Below are 12,387 nucleotides of genomic sequence, written 5' to 3' on the forward strand. Positions count from 1 at the left end.
AACAGTGCAAAACTCCATCTAAAAAAAAAATAGATGGAAACAAATTGTGTAACTTTTTCTTTGGCTCTGAAAGGGGCTTCACCCCTAGAGGAAGCCCCCCTAAATCCCAGCCTCCCAAAGGGGCCTTCAGATGCCTAGTGTGGGATTTACTATGTGGGACTTTCAATTGCACCCTCTGACCTAAGGCAGGCCCCAGGCCTACTGACTCCATCCAACCAGAGCTTCCTGCTTCGCTACCAGGGCACACACCAGACCCCCAACACCAAGAAGCAGCTGAAGTTCCTCTTGATAGAAACTTGCCATCCGGGATGCCACTGGGCATGCATTGGCCAGGGTATGTTATGACTTGACTGCTGAAGCCAGGTTTGGAGCCTGGACTGCAGTGTCATGGCAGTACAGGGAGGGTGTAGTCAGTGGGAAACCCACCCACATTCAGACCCAAGGGGTGTAGAGACACACTCCATTCCCATCTGGTTCTTGTTGGGTAGATGGAAGGCAATGAGAACCTGTGGAGGGAGCATCTCTGTAGGAAGGTGGGGTGAGCTGGGAGGCACACACCTCCATCACCACTACCCTCACATCCTAGCCTCCTCATCCTTGAAGGCTGTCCTGGTGGCCCAGCCACAACCATTTCCTGACAGTGCATCTTCTGTGCCATCCCTGGGCTGGGCCACCAACCTGTCCGCCCACACCCAGTGAGCCTCCTCTGACCCTAAGGTCTGGGTCAGGCACCCCCGTGGACTTGTCCACTTCCTGCCCAGTCTTCTTGACTAAGCACTGGATGCTGAAGCGGATGCTGTTCAAGTTGTTCTTGTAGTAGGTCTTGCTGTGGACTTCAAACTGCGGGAGCACGGGCAACACTCAGCCGCACACCAGGAGGGGGCTGCCAGCAGACAGCGCCACAACCTGGCCATGCAGGCCACCTGCCCTCCCAGTGCCATTAGCAGAGGGGCTGTGGTCAGGTTGGACAGGCAGGGACACAGTCCCACCTCATAGTCCTTGTCCAGGGACCCAGTTTGAGCAGGAAGTCCAGGTAGCCGCCATCATCACCATGTACTGAAGCTGCGGGCTGGAGGTCAGGTGAGTGAGGGTGAGGCCCTCACTGGTTGCCAGAGGGCTGAGAAATTGCGGCTGGGCTAAACACCAAAGTTACCCCAGGGAAATTACTTACGCCTTCCTCCCTACCTCTGCCGCTGTGCGCTTTCCTCCTCTCCCCTCCCCTGCTTTCCCTTCCTCTCCTCTGGCGCTCAGGGACCCCTGGGCAAGGCCACTGCGCCCCGGGTCCGCGGCGGGTGGCGGGGTGCTCAGGGGGCGCACTCACACGGATGACGTAGCGCGGAGAGTTCTGTTATCCAGCTTGACGGTGAGCCAGAAGAGCGCGACGGCGCTGTACACACCCTGCACTTCTTTTTTTTTTTTTTTTGAGACGGGGAGTCTTTCTCTATCGCCCAGGCTGGAGTGCAGTGCCGCGGTCTCGGCTCACTTCAAGGTCCGCCCTCCAGGTTCACGTCATTCTTCTGCCTCAGCCTCCCGAGTAGCTGGGACTACAGGCGCCCGCTACCATACCCGGCTAATTTTTTGTATTTTTAGTACAGACGGAGTTTCACCGTGGCCGGGTACGGTGACTCACGCCTGTAATCCCAGCACTTTGGGAGGCCGAGGCGGGGAGATCACGAGGTCAGGATATTGAGAACATCATGGCTAACACAGTAAAACGCCCTGCACTTTTTACAGCAGCCGGTTGAGGTCCCATCGCGCCGCGACTCCCAGACGCTCCGCCGCGCCGCCCAGGTCCCAGCCCCCGCAGTCCTCAATGACCTCCAGCGTGGGGCGCGGGCCGAGTCGCTCGATCTCGCGCATCTCAAAGCACGAGCAGAAGGCGGCGCGCACCTAGTGCTGGGCAGCGCCGGCAGGCGCCGCAGGCGCTCCTGATTTTGCTAGCCGATGGCCGCGATGGTGCCATGGATGAGGTTGTCGTCGGGGATGGCGTGGCGCCACAGCCAGCAGCCGCCAGCTAAAGAGTAGAAGTCCTGGCATGGGTCGATGCTGGCGTCCAGGTTGGCGGCCAAGAAGTGAGCGGCGCGCGCGGGACAGGCGCCTTCGGGACAGGCGCCGCCGCCCGCCGCGACCGTCCCAGGTACTTGAGCGCCAGCACAGCCGCCAGGATGGCGCAGAGGCCGGCGGCGAACACCAACCAAACAGCAAGCTCACCTAGCGCCACTTCCAGCGCTTCAGCCTGGGCCCTGTGGCGCTACGCCCGAGGGAAGCCTGAGCGCAGGGAGGCCCCGCGTGCGCCCCCACGCGCCGCAACGGCTCACTTACTTGACCTCATCGTAGTGCGCCATCAGCAAATACGGTGGCTCTATGGCGCCCAGGCCGCCGCGGTGCAGTCCTGGGCCACCTGGGCTACGGGATGCGCGTGGCCGCTGGCCTCGTCGTGGGCCTCCGCGTGGCCCCCGGAGCCGCAGCTGCGGGAAGGGTAGAGGCGGGTTCAGGAGGCGCAGCAGACCGACGGGGCTCCCGGGCACCACGAGGTGCAGAGGCCCTAGCTGCGGACCTCATTCACTGCGGAAACCAGGGACCAGGAGGGCTCGGCGGGGCCACCACCCCCACGTGCAGTGAATTCTTCTCCCCTGTCCCCTCCCTACACACACCTGCGAGCCGCAGGGTTGGGAGGGCCCTGATGGGAAGCAGGAGGCGCCGGGCACGAGGCCTGGCATGTAGTGAGCCTTCATTAAAAGGCCGTCGCTCTTCCCTTCGCCTTTCTTGTCCACGACCTGCCCCAGCCAAGGCCGGGTAGGGTTGTGGGGAAGGAGCGGAGGCTGGAGTGAGGAGGTGCGGTCGGGGTGCCTCTCTGCGGCACTTTCAGCTCTCCCAGCTGGGTCCAGACAGACGCTCCACAAAGCAGCCAAGGAAACAAACTCTGTCCTAGCGGAAGTCCGCGGGATCGACCGCTCCAACCCCGCTCGCTGGCTCCTGTTAGGTGGCCCGACGGCCCACCCGCCCCTTCCCCAGAGGGGAGCGCCAACGCCCCACGGTTGCGGATCCACAACGCACCTCCTGGAGGGCCCTGATGGAGAACCCGAGACCGGCTCCGTCCGTCCCCCACTCCCACTTCCGTGTGGGTCCCCGACCTGAGCCACTCCTGGCTTCAATAGGTTCTCCCCAGAACCCAAACTTGGGTGAAGTTTTACCTCCCACGGGGCATGAGCTCTTCGGATGCGCCCCACTCCTGGAGCCGCGCGGTGCAGTTCCCGGAGCCCGAGAGCCGAGCCCGGGAGCCGCAGACACAACCGCAGCCAGAGCTGCAGCCCAGAGTACTTAGACGAAGCTGGGAGGCTCCGCACAGCGGCGACGATGGTGGCGAAGGCTGCCTGGATTCGGCGCCATTTACCGGGCAAGTGCGCACCTGAGCAGGACCCGGCCCAGCGGGCCCCCTTGGAGCCAGAGCGTGAGCCTGAACAGAGCTGCGTGGGCAGCCGCTGTCTCCCAGCGCCCTTCTCTGCAGCCTAGCCGCCCGCCCGCCCGCCAGTCCAGCCGTGTCCCGGACCAGTGAGGGCAGCGGATACTCCCGGGAGGGGTCCCTTCGGATCCCGCGTCCCCACGCCGAGCTGCCCACCAGCCGGCTAGAAAGGGGCTGGAGCTACGCAGTTCGCGGCCGTCCTGCCCCAGCCCACAGCCCTGGAGCACTGGGCTGGAGCCCGAAGAGGACCCCTCCTAAAGGATAAGGGGGCGCTGATGGAGTGCCTGGGCTGCCCGCACAGCGTCTTCGCACCTTCACCAGGGAGCTTCCTTGTCCTCCTGGGAACCTCTGTCCAGATCAGCTCTCCCCGGGGCGTCTGGGCTTCTGGTTGGCCTCGCTCTCTTCCAACAGCTCCTGACCCAGGGAGAGCAACGGAGCACCCTGCCAGAAGAAGGCCTGGGGCCGCGAGTGCGGCCCCTATGGTACCAATGCACAGTTGACCCAGAGCACAGCAATCGCAGCCTATCAGAGGTGACATGGGTTTAGCCTCTGACGGTCACCCTGCACAGACTGCCAGTAAAGAGGGGTCCGAGGCTCAGCTCCTTGGCTCCCCTGCAGTGTCTCCAAAAGGGAAGCTGAGGCTGTGGGTCAGTGGGTGATGCCAGTGGTCCAGGCTCCAGTTCCACCTTGCGCAAAGGCCTTCCTAACCTTTCACCAAAAAATACTTCTGCAAGGACATCTGCCCAGCAACTGCCTGTCCAACCTCAGACTGGTGCCACTCATGTCCTTGATCCTTGTAGCCAAGGATAAGTATCTCAAAACAATCCTGTGATCCTCCTCCATTTTCCTTTTAAAACCTTTGTCTTCCTTCACCTCCCTAAATTCACACGTACTTTCCTATGGCCTGCTTATTCCCGTTGCAATACCTATTTCCAAAGAAAGTTCATTTTATTTTAGAGTCTTTCTGTATTTGTTATGCAGTGTCACATAGTGGAGCCAGAAGTGGGACCGAAGTGAATTCAGCTTGGGCGAATCAGAGTCTCCTGGAATCTAACGCAGCGTTGACTGAGCCCTCTGCAGACTGCCCTTTCCAGGAGTTGATTTTCTGTTCTGGTGAATCTCCTCAAATACCCAGACTCCCTGCCTTTGGTCAGTTCCTTTTTACTTTATTCTGGATGTGATTTGGTTATAATCTTAAACAAAATACCTTGCATCCCTCCTGAGAGTATAAAGGTTGGGTTCCTTTTTCTTTCTCTCTCTTTCTCTCTCTCTCCCCTTCTCTCCCCTCTCTCTCTCTCCCTCCCTCCCTCCCTCCTCCCTTCCTTCTTTCTTTCTTTTTCTTCTTCTGCTTCTTTACTTTTGGCAAGCACTTTCTGGTGTAAAGAGAAGTGCCCTTCTGGTTTGAGGACTTTGAGTTCTAAATAATTTATGCTCTGTCCATGAGGCAAGTCTTTCCTGGTGAATTAACTTTTGGTTCTGCATGCCTGGCTGAATATTATGTTTGATGTGCACACCTTGATTGAAATTTTGTGAGCGTTCTGATTTTGGTGTGGTTTCCCATGTCTTTAAGTGATTTGGCTCTTTTTTTTTTTCTTGCTTGTTCCTGAACATCTTCTGATCATCCCACAGCAAAAATAAACATAAATAGTTTAGCACCATAGTAAATGTAAAAACACACATAACACACGGTGAAGGTCGGCCCCTCGAGGTGGCTCCTGCCTGTAATCCCTGTACTTTGGGAGACTGAGGTGAGAGGATGGCTTGAGCTAAGGAGTTGGAGACCAGCCTGGGCAACACGATGAAACCGCGCCTCTACAAATAATACAAAAATTAGCTGGGTGTGGCAGCACCCACCTGTAGTCCCAGCTATCAGGAGGCTGATGTGGGAGGATTGCTTGAGCTCAGGAAGTTGAGGCTCCAACTCCTGGCCTCAAATGATCCACCCACCTCAGCCTCCCAGAGTGCTGGGATTACAGCCGTGAGCACCTTTAGCATTTGCAGTGTACATTTTCCCCTGGGTTTGCAGGTGAGGTAGGATTATACCTGTCTCTGCTAGATGCTTCCAGGTCATAAAACTTTAAACCCAACCTAAAAACAGAGTGATATTTGTTTGTGGAGTTCTTTGATAAATAAAACTAATTTAGTATTGCTGCTTTAATGAAAACAGCTATCTTACAAGTTACTGGCAAAATACCTATTTATTTAACTTTAAGGTTCTTAGGTGAACATCTGAGAGTCACAGGCTACAAAAATCGTAAACAGGAAAATAACCTAAAATGAGAACTAGCTTGTGTAATATCTCAGTATTCAGAACTAATGGGGATATAGTTGTTAAAAATATAAATTAGGTTAATGTAAATGGCATAAATGTCTATAAATAAGCTTTTCATAGAATTTGAGATTTTTTTGTTTGGTTGGTTGGTTGTTTTTTGGCAGATTCTCTCACTGTGGCCCAAGTTGGAGTGCAGTAGTGAGATCTCGGCTCACCGCAACCTCAGCCTCTGGGTTCAGGGGATTCTCCTGACTCAGCCTCCCAAGTAGCTGGGACTACAGGTATGTGCCACCATGCACAGCTAATTTTTGCATTTTTAGTTGAGACAGGGTTTCACCATGTTGGCCAGGCTGGTCTCGAACTCCTGGTCTCAAGCAATCCTCCCCTCTTGCCCACCTAAAGTGCTGGGATTACAGGTGTGAGCCACCGCGCCCAGTCAGAATTTGAAATCTTTTTTTTTTTTGAGATGGAGTTTCGCTCTTGTTGCCCAGGCTAGAGTGCAATGGCATGATCTTGGCTCACCGGAACCTCGTTCTCCTGGGGTCAAGGGATTCTCCTGCCTCAGCCTCCTGAGTTGGGATTACAGGCATGCACCACCACGCCCAGCTAATTTTTGTATTTTTAGTAGAGATGGGGTTTCTCCATGTTGGTCAGGCTGATCTTGAACTCCCGACCTCAGTTGATCTTCACGCCTCGGCCTCCCAAAGTGTTGGAATTACAGGTAAGAACCACTGCGTCCAGCCAGAATTTGAACTCTTAAAGTCATGTTATGTTACATTAAGTGACAGATACTCATTAAATATAGGGATCATTTCCAAATAAGATAAAACACAAAAACGTAAATTGCCAAACATAAATATAAGTATGTTTGTGGCTTCTTAAAATTTTATAGAACTACCAAATATATTGCGGTTGTACTGATACACATAAAACAGTGATGTTTCTAAAATTATAAATGGTTCTCATCTGTAAAACGGTGATATGTGATGGTCAGTTGGCCATCATGATGAAACCCTGTCTCTACCAAAAATACAAAAATTAGCTGGGTGTTGTGGCGGGTGCCCATAATCCCAGCTACTGCAGAGGCTGAGGCAGGAGAATAACTAGGAGGTGGAGGTTGCAGCGAGCTGAGAGTGCGCCATTGCCCTCCAGCCTGGGTGACAAGAGTGAAACTCCTACTCAAAAAAAAAAAAAAAGAAAAAAATGTTTTTTTCTTTTGCTTCCTAGTTTTTCACTAGAAATTAAGGTTACTAAGAGTTAAAATTTCTAATTAATCTATACAATTCGGTGGACCAAGCGTACCAAAAAAAATGATGCATTTTTGATCAGAAAAATTATTTAAAATGTGTGAAAACATGTTTTTGCTTTATTTGGCATTGTTGTATATTTAAAACTTATTTGAACTTTTTATAAATTAAGAAAAATAGAGAGAGGATTCTGCTATGCTGCCCAGCCTGGTCTCAAATTCCTAGGTTCCAGTGATCCTTGTGCTGCAGCCTCCCAAGGTGTTGAGATTGCAGGTGTGGGCCACTGCACCTGGCCAAAATGTGTTCTTCATGGAAATAAAGGAATAATTTTGTCAAATTTGAAGATTATATAATGTTGTCTCAAAATATGGATTTATGAACAAAATAAAAACAAGATTGAAAGGAACCAGTAAGTAGGAGAGAGATGTGAAGAATGTTACAGGTATGAAGATATAGTTTTGGTAAAAACAGTTAAAAAAAAAAAAAAAAAAAGAATTCGGAATGACAAAGGATCTTGTATGGTAAATTTTCTGTCCTAAATAAAATGACTTATTACTTAAGAAAGGAGAAGTTTAGGTCAAAGCAGAGGTCTAAGCATGTCATGGAATTGCTAAGTCATGAAAGGTTTGTGAAGGATGAATTTGTGAAAGAAATTTTTGTACGTGATCAAGTTGGCTAAAATTAGAAGGAAATTATTTATGAGTCTTTCTAAGGATTGAGCTTTCATATTAAAACTACACTGAAGATGGGCATGGTGGCTCATGCCTGTAATCCCAGGAGTTTGAGAGGCCAAGGCGAGTGGATCACTTGAGGTCAGGAGTTGGAGACCAGCCTGACCAACATGCTGAAACCCCATCTCTACTAAAAATACAAAAATTAGCCAGGCATGATGGCACATGCCTGAAATCCCAGCTGCTCCGGAGGCTGAGGCAGGAGAATCACTTGAATTTGAATCTGGGAGGCAGAGGTTGCAGTGAGCCAAGATTGTGCCACTGTACTCCAGCCTGGGTGACAGAGTGAGACTCCATCTCAAACAAACAAACAAACAAACAACAGCAACAAAAAAAACCTACACTGATATTGTCCTCTTATGGCTCTAGAAGAAAGAAAGAAAAAGAAAAGAAAAGAAAAGAAAAGAAAGAAAGAAAGAAAGAAAGAAAGAAAGAAAGAAAGAAAGAAAGAAAGAAAGAAAGAAAGAAGAAAAGAAAGAAAGAAAAAGAAAGAAAGAAAGAAAGAGAAAAAGAAAAAAAAACTACACTGATTAAAAAACCAAAAATCTGCTGCCGCGTGTGGTGGTTCATGCCTATAATCATAGCATTTTGGGAGGCTGAGGCAGGCAGATATCTTGAGGTCAGGAGTTCGAGACCAGCCTGCTCAGCATGGGGAAGCCCCATCTCCACTAAAAATTCAAAAATTAGCTGGGTGTGTTGGCAGGTGCCTGTAACCCTAGCTAGTTGGGAGGCTGAGGCAGGAGAATTGCTTGAACGTGGGAGGCGGAAGTTGCAGTGAGCAGAGATGATGCCACCGCGCTCCAGCCTGGGCGACAGAGTGAGACTCTTTCTCAGAAGAGAAAAAAAGAAAGAAAAAAAAAAAGCACACCTAATAATTTGGTCCCCTGTGTTAGTACAACAAAGTTTTTTCTTGAAGTATAGATCTGCTCTTAGAAAATCTGGAAGAGTTATTAATTTTTACTCCTGAAATATATTTCATGTCGAAACTGAAGCTTTCTTTTTTTTTTTTTCCTGAGACAGGGTCTTGCTCTGTCATCCAGGTTAGAGTGCAGTGGCATAGTCTTGGCTCATTGCCACCTTGACCTACCGGGCTCAAGGGATTCTCCTGCCTCTGCCTGCTGAGTAGTTAGGACTACCAACTACTGTGCTAACTTTTTTGTATGCAACACCACACCTGGCTAACTTCTTTATTTTTGTATGGACAAGGTATAAGAAAATTCCAACACTGGATAAAACTATTAGAAATCTAATATTTCACCAGGCATGTCACTCCATGATTACGTGGTATGTCGCAGACATAACCAAACTTCCTTGTCAATTGCTAATTACAATAAACTATCATCAGATTTTTTTTTTTTAATATAAGTAGAGGCTCTCTGTCACCCAGGCTGGGTTGCAGTGGCATAATCATAGCTCATGGCAGTCTTGAATTCCTGGGTTCAACTGATGCTCCCACCTCAGCCTGCCAATTAACTGGGACTATAAGTGCATGTCACCATGCCCAGCTAATGTTTTTATTTATTTTATTTTATTATTATTGTTATTTATTTATTTATTTATTTATTTTGAGACAGAGTCTCGCTCTGTCGCCCAGGCTAGAGTGCAGTGGCACATCTCGGCTCACTGCAAGCTCCGCCTCCCTGGATCACGCCATTCTCCTGCCTCAGACTCCCGAGTAGCTGGGACTACAGGTGCCCGCCACCACGCCTGGCTAAGTTTTTGTATTTTTTTAGTAGAGTCGGGGTTTCACCGTGTTAGCCAGGATGGTCTCGATCTCCTGACCTCATGATCTACCCGCCTCGGCCTCCCAAAGTGCTGGGATTACAGGCATGAGCCACTGCGCCCTGCCATGTTTTTATTTTTTATGTAGACGGGATCTTGCTATGTTGCCCAGGCCGGTCTGCATTTCCTGGTCTGAAGCTGTCCTCCCAAAGTTCCTTCCAAAGTTCTAGGATTGCAGGTGTGAACCTCCATGGCAGGTCTGAACTTCAATCCTATTTTTAAGAAAGGCTATTCAAAGTCTCTGTCATCCACAGTATTGTCCTTCCCTGAAAGCATCTCCAATCAGATGCATGGTAAAGATGTTACCAAGTACTCTTAGGACAAGTTTCTGATAACTTTAAGATCAAAGGACTAGGCTGGGCTCGGTGGCTCATGCCTGTAATCCCAACACTTTGGGAGGCCGAGGCGTGTGGATCCCTTGAGGTCAGGAGTTCAAGACCAGCCTGGCCAGTATGGTGAAACCCCGTCTCTACAAAAAAAACAAAACAAAAAAAGACTTAGCTGGGCATGGTGGCAGGTGCCTGTAATCCCAGCTACTCAGGAGGCTGAGGCAGGAGAATCGCTTGAACCCGGGAGCTAGAGGTTGCAGTGAGCTGAGATCATGCCACTGCACTCCAGCCTGGGCAACTGAGCGAGACTCGGTGTCAAAAAACAAAACAAAACAAACAAACAAACAAAAAGAAACTTGGCTGGGTGCGGTGGCTATTGTCTGTAATCCCATCAATTTGGGAGGCCGAGGCGGGCAGATCATGAGGACCCCAGAAAGCTCAGCCTGAGGGGAAGCCCGTGGGGGTGGTGGGGAGTGGGGCAGGGCAGGCAGAGGCTGGGCAGCAGGTGAGATCCTGGATTCTGGATTCTGGGGCACAAGCCTGGGGTTTGAGGTAAACAGGCCTGAGTGGAGAAGGGGCTGTTGTGGTTGGGCCGGGGTGGGTGGAGCTGGAGGAACCTTTTCTTCTTGGACCAATTTTTGAATTGTGCTACATAACATGGTACATCAGATTTACCTCCTTTATCATTTTCAAGTGTACTGGGCGGCAGTGTTGAATACACGCACAGTGTTGTGCAGCTGATCTCCAGAACGTTCTCATCCTGCAACCCTGAAGCTCTGTCCCCACTAAATCCCAACTCTAACCCTAACCCCAACCCTAACCCATTACCCCCTCCCCCAGTCCCAGGTAACTGCCATGCCATTTCTGTCTCTAGGAATTTGACTCCTATAGGGACCTCAGAGAAGTGTGTTCATGTGCATTTGCCCTTTTGTTGTTGTTTTTAAGAATCTTATTTTACAGGAGACAGTATTTGTCCTTTCGTGGTTTTCATATTTCACGGGGTGTAATGTCCTAACCGTTCATCCACGTTGTAACAGAATCTTCTTCAGGGCCTCCTTGCTTTTCAAGGCTGCATGGTATTTCATTGGGTGGATGATCCCATTTGGTTTCTTCTACCTTTTGGGCATATATATATTTGAATGTGTGTGTATATATATATATTTGGGGTGTGTGTGTGTATATATATATATTTGGGGGTGTGTATGTGTGTGTATATATATATTTGAGTGTGTGTGTGTGTATATATATGTATTTGGGGGTATGTGTGTGTATATATATTTGTGTGTGTGTGTGTGTGTGTGTGTGTATATATATATATTCATTCCAGGCTGGCCTGGAACTCATGAGCTCAAACAATTCTCTGACCTTGGCCTCCCAAAGGCTGGGATTACAGGTGTGAACCACCATGCCCCGCCGTCCTTTTGGTTATCCTTGTTTTCAAAATTTTTCCAAATTTTATTAAGACTGTGATAACTGGCTGGGAGCAGTGGCTCATGCCTGTAATCCCAGCACTTTGGGAGGCCAAGGCGGGCAGATGCCTTAAGGCCAGGAGTTCAAGACCAGCCTGGCCAACATGATGAAACCCTGTCTCTACTAAATATACAAAAAATTATCCGGGTGTGGTGGCATGCATCTATAGTCCCAGCTACTTGGGAGGCTGAGGCAGGAGAATCACTTGAACCCGGGAGGCAGAGGTTGCAGTGAGCCAAGATCATGCCACTATACTCCAGCCTGGGTGACAGAGTGAAACGCTGAGAAAAAGTTTTTTGAAAATGAAAAAAAAAAAAAACAAAAAAACACTGTAATAAACCCTTGGATTGAAAAAGTTTATAATGATAACTTCTACAATGTAAAAAATTACAAAGTAAGAAGAGTTTAAAAATAAATAAATAAAATTATCAATGAATCCCAATCAGAATAAATATAAAGTTGAAAACCACACTAAAGCACTCACTGTATTATTTAGGAAAACATGCATATGTGGTAAAAAACAATCAACAGCAAAGTCAAGAGTAACCAAACTACAGGATAGTTGTTACCTCTGGGGAGAAAGGTGGGAGACTCAAAGGCTTTAAATGTCTTAGTAAATCGTTTTCTCAAAAAAGATTTATCCCTAAGAGTAAATAAGGGTTTAGTTTTGTTATTCATCTTAAAATGGAACAGATGGAAAATATTTTTTTGCATGACCACAACAAATGGAAAATATATTAATGAAGTTCAGTCATTCTTCTTCTGTTTTACTCATAATAACAGAAGCCAGAAACCTGAGAGTTACCCTTGACCACTCCCTCACCAACCAAGTCCAATTAATTTTCACTTCTAATCACACCTATAATCCCAGCACTTTGAGTGGCCAAGGCGGGCAGATCACTTGAGACTAGAAGTTCGAGACCAGCCTGGCCATGATGGTGAAACCCCATCTCTACTAAAAATACAAAAGTTAACCAGGCGTAGTGGCTCATGCCTGTAATCCCAGCTACTCAGGAGGCTCAGGCAGGAGAATTGCTTGAACCAGGGAAGTGGAGGTTGCTGTGATCCGAGAGCACAACATTGCAGTCCAGCC

This window comes from Theropithecus gelada, chromosome 12, assembly GCF_003255815.1.
Source record: "Theropithecus gelada isolate Dixy chromosome 12, Tgel_1.0, whole genome shotgun sequence".
NCBI lineage: Eukaryota > Metazoa > Chordata > Mammalia > Primates > Cercopithecidae > Theropithecus > Theropithecus gelada.